The 8,699-nt window shown below is 49.8% G+C and overlaps 2 long non-coding RNA genes across 3 annotated transcripts; one reads left to right on the forward strand and one right to left on the reverse strand.

The window, feature by feature from the left end:
• Positions 1 to 424: 424 nt before the first annotated feature.
• LOC125410547 (uncharacterized) lies at positions 425 to 4,245 on the forward strand. 2 transcript variants are annotated; one of them, XR_014999124.2, is made up of 4 exons: positions 425 to 754; positions 1,453 to 1,496; positions 2,621 to 2,812; positions 3,873 to 4,245. It is a non-coding gene; the product is annotated as an uncharacterized LOC125410547 (long non-coding RNA). The 2 variants fall into 2 exon arrangements; XR_007235096.3 differs by lacking the exon at positions 425 to 754 and having other exon boundaries at positions 788 to 1,496.
• A 1,943-nt stretch (positions 4,246 to 6,188) lies between these two features.
• On the reverse strand, positions 6,189 to 7,345 carry LOC125410522 (uncharacterized). Its single transcript, XR_014998955.2, has 2 exons — positions 7,001 to 7,345; positions 6,189 to 6,771 (listed from the first exon to the last, which is right to left on the reverse strand). It is a non-coding gene; the product is annotated as an uncharacterized LOC125410522 (long non-coding RNA).
• Positions 7,346 to 8,699: the final 1,354 nt, after the last annotated feature.

Here is an 8,699-nt window from a genome sequence, read left to right on the forward strand (position 1 = left end):
ACACATATGCAGACAACAGCACCTCCTGTCATTGCTTCTCAGATCTGTGGCATCCAGTGTGCTACACACACTGGAAGCTTGCAAGAATGTGTATATACATATGAAGCTCACAGAGCACACACAAACAAAGCACCTGCATATAGCACACCTTCCTACATGTTCTGAATACATGCTCATGTATGCATACAGGGGCACCCAATGGACACATGCAGTTGCAGTAGTAGGCACAGTATCTATTCGCACACGTGGTTAAGTGTGCATTCATGTCATGTAAACACATGAAAACCATGTACACATACCCAATACAGTTAGGGCTCTGTAAGTTCTTCGGCCATGGAATTAACCAACTTCAAATGGGGGGATATTTATGTCTTTACTACAGGCTTTTTTCTCTTGCTGCAATTCCTAAAACAATATAGTATAATAGACATTACTTGGCATTTACACTGTTAGGCGCAGTAAAACTCGAGGTGATTGGTTTGCAAAAGGATATGACTATCAAATGCAAATATACCATTTTATATCAGAGACAAGAATCTGCAGATCCCAGAACTGGTCTCCTGTGGGTCCCAGAAGCCCCTGTACTCCTGAGCATGCCCAGTGTGCATCATGGACCCTATGTGCACACACAATAGGCCTGCATCCCTCCCGCCCTCTCTGTAACCTTAAGACTCTGGCAGTTGTTAACTTTCGCTCTTGGCAGGATTGCACTTCCTGGTGGCCTTAGTGACGCGCGATGGGTCAGATTGATCAGGTATATGTGAGAGGGGCGTGCAATCATCTGAGCTCTGGGTTTCAGGTTCCGGGTCCTCAGGACCAGCATGGAGGAGCTGGCAGTATGGCGTGCTTTGGTGAGAGCTAGGCATGCTTGTTAGTTTTCTGGAGTCTTGAAACACATGCTGCTTCCAAATGCTGCCTTTAAAAGGAGTTCTGGAGCTATGCCCAGAGGCATAAAGAACACATATGTGCATGGGAGTAAGCATGTTCACCACGTGGAGCGAAGCATGCAGACACCATGAATGCAGAGGGTTGGGGTGCGGAAGCTCTTTGTCCTTTCAATGTCTCTCCTTCATGCAGGAAAGAGGGACAGTCACCCAGAGGCAAGTTCATGGGCTGTCTATGGGTCACGGGAGAAGCAACCTCTCTCTGGGGATTAACTGAGCTGCATAAATGTCTGGGGCACTCAAGCAGCCTCACACCTCTACCAACAGAGCCTTCCTTGCTGTGGTGAGGGGGTTCCAGCCCAGGAATAGGGGCTGTTTCCAGTTATTCTGAAACGCCAGAGGTCCTGGAACATTTGCCCTCGGGGGGGGAGAGGATGAAGGTTCCAGAAAGGCATGATGGACTTTCCTTGCGCCCTCGGCCTCAGACCCCAGTGACGGCGTGGAGGTGTCGGAGGGCATCTTTAAAATATTGCATTATTTAAAAAGATTTACTTCTTTGTATGTCTAGCCTGGAGAGCAGATTAACCAAACACAGACCCGTGTGGGAGTAGGGTAAGTGTCTACAGGAATTTGCGTTTTTGTCTTTAAGTTTGGGTTTTCAGAGGGCAGGATTCAGGGGGGGATGGGGGGAGCAAAAGGAAGCTACACGGGCCAGATAAACTTAAAACTGTAAGCAAAATTCCCTTTTAGCTTTTCAAAAAATGACAAAGTCACACCAGAGAGGAAATGAAAAGGGAAATTTTTAGACTTCTCATCTGTCCAGAAAGCCCCGGCTGGGTTTCAGAACCCGGTAGGGTAACTGTCGGGCCTGCGGTCACACAGCAATCCCAGGAGGCCTTGCGTCAGCAGCCATTATATCAATAAGGAAATACAATCAGCAAACCACAGCCCCGCTTTTTTTTTTTTTTTTTTTGCCTAAGCCCACATGTTGCTTTAGGAGGGTTTTAAAACAAGAGACTTTCCTGTTGTCGAAACCTGTGAACCCACAGCTCCTCCAGGTTACTTAAATTATCCTACCTCTTACAGCCGTCACATGGTGAATTTCAGAACTTTCTCCTCCCCCTCCCCTGGCCGGCAGAAGCCCTGGACTCCCTGGAACCCTTATGTCCCAAACCGTGTGGCTAACTGCTGACACAGGAGGAAAAACACTCGTTGCATATTAAGCTCTGCAGCAAAGCACCCTTGCCAGATGCTGTTCCGATGCGTTTATTCACTGACCTGAAGGGGGACAGACACAGCAAAAGAGGATTCTGCAGAAATGGCCCTGTGGTCACGGCCGTGTTGCTCAGCACGACCAGGCCATTTTACACACACACACACACACACACACACACACACACACACACACACAGGCTTGTAAACATAAGCTATCACAGGAGGCTGTTGTTTATCATAGGATGTGCAATCAATCTGCTGGAAATTTTGAACTACAACCTACAGGCAGCCCCGACCGCTTTACGAGGCTGCTTGTCTGAGTTGCTGGGAAAAGCCAAGTAGGAAAGCGTAGGTGCAGGGCTCGGCAGGGGCATGGGTGAGCAACGTCAGCTCTTCAGGACAGGGCCTTTGTGCACGCAAGATTTGTTTTTCCCTCGAGCCAATAGGAAGCCACAGATGAAAGACTGCATTGTGGAGCCATGAGCCAAATCCACAGAGAAATCTCTCTCTTTCCTGCTCAGCTCAGCAAAGAATGATTGTGCCAGACCCAACAACTGCGCTTGAAAGCCATCTCCCACCTTAACTTCTGGCCTGGACAGGGGCCACTTGACGCTGTTCAAGCTTTGCCTGTAAACGGCACCCGTGAACCCTCGCCTTGCCTGAAGCATCTGTCATGCGAGTCAGGCCTGCAGCTCACAGAGGGCTTCCAGAAGGTAACTCGTCCACTTGAGGAGCCAACTGCACAGAGAATGACTGAGGGGCGAACTTTATTCTGCAGCCACAGGCGGCGCTCTTCCCGCCCCCTCCTGTCTCCACGCCGAGGCTTGAATCTACCCGACAGTTACCTAACTTCACACTGTCAGCCTTTTTGGGTTAGAATCAACACTTAGCTCATCAGAAACACACACGCGCGCGCACACACACACACACAAACTCCGTGCGCGCACACACACACAAACTCCGCGCGCGCACACACACACAAAGAGAATCTGCTCTCAGTTTGAGCACATTGAGTGTTCTGTTTATTTTCTTTTATTTATTTTTCTTCATCCCAATGTATCTGCCTGCCAGGGCTGGACTGCTAAAACAGATACTCTGAAGCCTTTGTGGGGGTATGTTTTGTGTTTTTTGTTTGTTTGTTTGTTTGTTTCACATTTGAGGGCAGGTGCTTTCAGAACAACGCCGATCCTCTTTCATAGGAAATGTGGGGCATGAGTGGGGCCACACCAAAAAAAGAAGTCAGAAGTAAATCAATCCCAGGTTATGATCAGCCTACTGTGTCATAGGATAACTAACCCTTAGGAGAATCGCTTTTTTTCCCCCCTACTAATAATTCTAGAGGATTCTAGACTCCCCACACGGGCCCAGTCGACAGTTTTAATCTTAGTGCCACCCCGTGACAAATGACCTGTCGTCTTCTTTAGAAAGCATTCCACTCTTCCACCGTGTTTTTGGGTGGAGGAACCCGCGTGACAAAATGAGTACAAAGTAAAAGCGGGGTTGCTTTCCAGCTCTTTCGATGTGGTCGTCGGGGCTCCAAGGCCTGAGTCGCCCAGCCTGACGGCAGTTTGCTGGACAGCTGCTCAAAGGCACAGCTGCCGCCTCACCACGGGGACAACACTGATTCTTCCCTTGGATGCCACCTCCAAGGCCCCTGACTCCCCAGGCCTCCCTCTAGAACTGCAGAGCTACAAAACCCATAAGCATTTGCAAATAGTTTTTGCAAGCATGGGCTCCAATTCCTTGCCATCTCATTGTAAGTTTTCATTGCAGAAATGTGCATGTGTTCGGGAGGAAGGAACATAGCACCACCACACAGCGAAAGTTCTCCAATCCGTGGCTCCGATGAGCAGCGCCAGAACGTCTCCCAATTTGCTTTCTGTTTTGTTTCTCACATTTTTTTTTTCTGTTTTAAATTGTTTTCTAAAAACCCCACATGGAAAAACAAATTTTTAAGGAGACAGCAAGACAACTCAGTGGGTAAAGACGCTTGCTACCAAACTCGCCAGCTTGAGTGCGTGAGCCGCAGGAACCGCACGGCAAAGGGAGCACACGGATTCCCACAAGCTGTTCCCTGCCCTCCACACATTAGCTGAAGCACATACACCACACACACAAACAAATAAATGCAATTTAATCTTTTTAAGATTGTGTTTTATGTGTATGAGTGTCTTATATGTCTGTATGTATATGTGCCGTGCGGTGCATTGTGAGACCAGAAGAGGAATTGGACCTCCTAACACTGGAGCTACAGGCAGTTGTGAGCCATTGTATAGGTGCTGGGAACTGAGCCTGGCTCATCTGAAAAAGAAGTATGCTCCATTGCCCTACCGCAGCCAAAGTCTGAGTCCACAGCCGTGGCTCCTGCTGCAGTCGAGGGCTGTGTGGTGGCCTGGAGTCTGGTCAGTCACCTGAGACCATGTTGGTGTCTGAGGGCCATGCTGCAGCCCAGGCCATACAGATCTGAGGGGCTTGCGCTGTTCGCAGAGCCGTGGTGTCGTCCATGCTCAGCTGCTGCTGACAGCCACGTCTGGGTCGGTGGTCCTCCTGAAGCAGAGGTCTGTGTTGATGTCTGTGGCCCGTGGTAGCATGGGGCGAGGGGGACATAGAATGCATGTGCGATGAAGTCAGAGGGCCATGCTGAGCTAGCCCTACCTTTCCAGGGCCCTGGGAGAGCTGGCCCTGCCCCTAGATGCTCACTGCAGCAGGCAAGCTGGCCAGACCCTCACAGAAGAGCTGCCTCTGCCTGCCCCCCACCCAGCACTGAGGAGAGATGGCTCCACCCCTCACCACAGGTGTGGAAGAGCTGGCCCTGATGATCTGGGCTAGAAGAGCTGGTTCTGCCACTCCACTGAGAAGGGTGATGGGCTCAGCTGGCCCCCAGCCCCACATCCAAGACCATAGGTTAGCCCACCCTAATGTCTCTCCTATCTTTAACCTGCTGGCGTGTGCAAAGGGACTGGTTCTAACGAAACGATGCCAGCAGGATCTCCTCGCCTCGGGGCAGCCATGAGATATCAGAGAGGAGTCCGTGGAGATGATGTGCCAGAGGCCGCGAGCCAGACCAATGAAGACTCATTGCAGAGAATCTTTCTGATAGGACAAAAGGGAAATGTGGATGGTATCACCCACATGGGTTGGAGTCCTCAGAAGAGAGAGAAAGGAGACAGGGGGCTGAGCCCCAGGGTTCGTCGCTCTCTGCAGACTCCATCTGAGTATCCACCTCATGCTTCCACCGCCGAAGTTGGAGCCACCGACATCACCCCACCTTCCCCATCATGATGGACTGTACCCTGGCATCCTGAGCCAAAATAAACCCTACCTTCTTGAAGTTTCTTTTATCAGGAAACAAGAAAAGTAACTTTTTTCCTTCTTTTCTTTCTTTCTTTCTTTTTTTGCAGCAATAGGAAAATAACTCACCAAGCCCCATGCCATTTTCCTCATTCACACTTTCCCACACAACCCTAGCACGAGTGAGCATTTCCTGGTACAGCCACGCCCCGCAAAGGTCCCTTTCCAAAGCAGTGCAAGAAGATGCCCACTGTGGAAACCCCAAATACAGCATGACTTGGGGGCGGGGCTGAGAGAACCCTACTGGCCACACACAGTGCACAGACCCAAAGAGTAATACACCTCAAAGACAGTGGGCAGAAGGGCGAGGATGTGGTCTAAAAGGCTGAGGTAGGTCACTTGCAAGGAAGCTGGAAAGACTGGGGGTTCACTTGGTAGTAGAGTATTTGCCTGGTCCTTAAGAGACCCTGTATTGGGGCCCTCACACCACACATGCAAGCTGCTAGAGTAATAGAGGGTCTGAATAGCAAGTGCGAACTAAGGCATATTTAAAAAAATAAGCATATTCGTAGATGTAAGTCTAACATGCGTGTAGAATACACTTGATAACAAGAACTTTGATGATGTCTCTTACGTCTTCAGAAATGTAGACATTCGGGGGTCACTGATATGGTTCAGTGGGTAAAGAACTTGCTGCCAAGCTGGAAGACCTGAGTTCAATCCCTGAGATCCGCATAGTGGAGGAGAGCTGATTCATACACACACACACACACACACACAAATAAATAAATAAATAAATCTTTTTAAAAAGTTATATATTCAAGCTAGCCCCCCAAAAAGACAGGACTTTCATAACTACCCATTGGGAAATGGGTCACTGCCTCATATTTGGGGTTTCATGCAGCACCTCCCAGCCTCTGCCTACTGGCCCCAGCCAAGAAGAAACTCTTATGAGAGTCCACTAGATTCCAGGCAGACAGCTGGACCCAAGAATAGACATCCTTAGGCACCCGTGAGCCTTGGGAAGGACACACCACCCGCCTAGTGTTTCTCAGGAGTAAAATCTGAGATCGCAAAAAGGTAAATTATCTTCCCAAGGAGATAAAGACAGGGCATGGTCTGAGTTTATTTTGCCTGGTGCCCCTGCCGCTCTTTCAGTCTGCCTGCCCCGGAGGAACTGCTCAGATCTGCCTTCCATCATGCGGCGACATCAGGTTCTATGACGTACTTCAGCTAAGGAGCACTGAGAGGCTGGAGACCGGTCTAGCATCTCCATGATTGTACACAGCCCTTGCTCCATTTCATCACGGCCAAATGGTGTCCTTGGCTGGAATAATTTACTGATAAACAATAGGTGACATTGTCAGTGGGGGCTCCAATCCTGCAAAAAACAAAACCAGCTGAAGTCTTTAAAAAAAAAAAAAAAAAAAGGCTGATCCGTGGGACCAGTGACGCCCTTGAGTCCAATCACATACTTGGTGCTGTCTGACAGCACATCTTCCCAGCCAAAATTCCCATCTCCAGTCGACAGCTGCTCTCATCACCTCCTCTCTCACCAGCCCACCATAAAAAAGGGGGAGAGGGGAGAAGCCCAACAGACCCACTCCTACCCAGAGAAGGTGATCTCACACGTGTAGGTTGGCAGGGGTTTCTTATAAAGGCGGAAAAATCAAATAAAATCCTTATTGCTCCATTCAGCAGCAGCCTGGGTCTCTGTGTTGCTGGGTGACCCCCTAGCAAATCCTGCGGCTTAGCTGCACTTCCTTTATCATTCAGATGCGCTGTATGAAGGCCATAGCACAAAGAGCCAAATGGTATTCTGCAATTAAGGTGGAAACCATCACATAAATGCGGCCGGGGCCAAGGCTTAAATAGCCACATATGGTTTCACCAAACGTACTCCGGATCATCAGCCAGCAGTAAAAACTCACAGGAGGGAGATGGCCTGGCTGGAAATGAACTGCAAATTGATAAACATGTACTTGTTAATGCGGTGTTTATTATTTTTTTTACTGGGATAAAAATTAACTTGTGCAGCCTTGGCCAGCCAGCAGCTTGAACTCTACCATCTGGGTGGTGGGACAAACTTGTTTCTGGAACCCCAGGTTACAGGTTACTCTTGCCAGACTGCATTTGTGGACTGGCTCTGTATATCCAGACAGCAGAACTGAGAGAAACTTTACTGTAGCACCCGCCAGGGCAGCGGAGAGAACTCCCGGGAGGGAGCCGCTCTCACAGTGAGATGTATACTACTTCAAGTTCTGAATTGGTGCATGAATGTGTGTGTGTGTGTCAGTGTATGGGGAGGATGGAGGTCAGCCTTGGCTGTCATCCCTCGGGAGCCAGTCATCCTGCCTTTTGGGGCTCTCTCACTGGATACAGCTCAGCAGTTAGGCCAACTGGCCAGCAAGCTCCAAAGATCAGCCTGTCTCCACCTCCCCAGCTCTGGGATTATAAACACAGGCCATGCACCTAGCTGTTCCGGGTTACTGGACGCAGGTTCTCATGCTTGTGAGTGGCACACTTTGCCAACTCAGCCATCTCCCCAGTACTCACTCCACATTTCAAGTCAAGAGAGGGGCTGCCAACTTCCTGGAAAAACCACCTTCGCTTCGTGAAAAGAGCCAGGCTATGAGGTGGCCCTTCTAGAGGCAAAGGAGATGGCAAGAGATGTATCGTGGAGGCTGTGGGAGAGGATGCAGAGAGATCATGAGGGCACTGGGGGCAAGCCTAAGCAAGCACAGCCAGTCATGTGACACCCTCAGCAACTGCCCCAGCTGCAGAGCCTAGCTCTCTGTCCCCAGGGCCCCTCTTCCATCAGCTGGATCAATTTACGTTAGCTTCAGCGCCCTACACAAGCAGGGACTGAATTATGAGTCATGGAAATCCCCTCTGTGTCCGGGAACCAGGTAGCTTTCAAACTCCCAACAATTAATGGCCCCTTTGGTCAAAGGAGAATGGGGGGGCGGGGAAGGACAGCCGGCAACGCTATGGGTTTCCAAACAGGCTGTTTGGTTTCTAGTAAATTAGGAGTGGGTGGTGGAGGGACCAGTAATGTTACCCTGTAGAATGCGGTCTTCTTTGACGTCAGCAAGATGTTTCCCTCCCTTTCTCCTCTGCCCTCCTTTCTCTCTCCTTTCTCTTTCGGCGTCCCTTTCTTCTTCCTCCCTTTCTACATCACAGAGGCAGGCCAAAAACAGCTCAGGAGTTTTGCAACACGGTTCAGAAGACTACCTCCACTGACACCAGAGCAGAACACAGGCTGTGGCGGGAGGTGGGCAAGTCAGAAGACAAACAAAAAAGGAAGCT

Source organism: Myodes glareolus, chromosome 22 (assembly GCF_982192425.1).
Source record: "Myodes glareolus chromosome 22, mMyoGla1.1, whole genome shotgun sequence".
In the NCBI taxonomy this organism is placed as follows: domain Eukaryota; kingdom Metazoa; phylum Chordata; class Mammalia; order Rodentia; family Cricetidae; genus Myodes; species Myodes glareolus.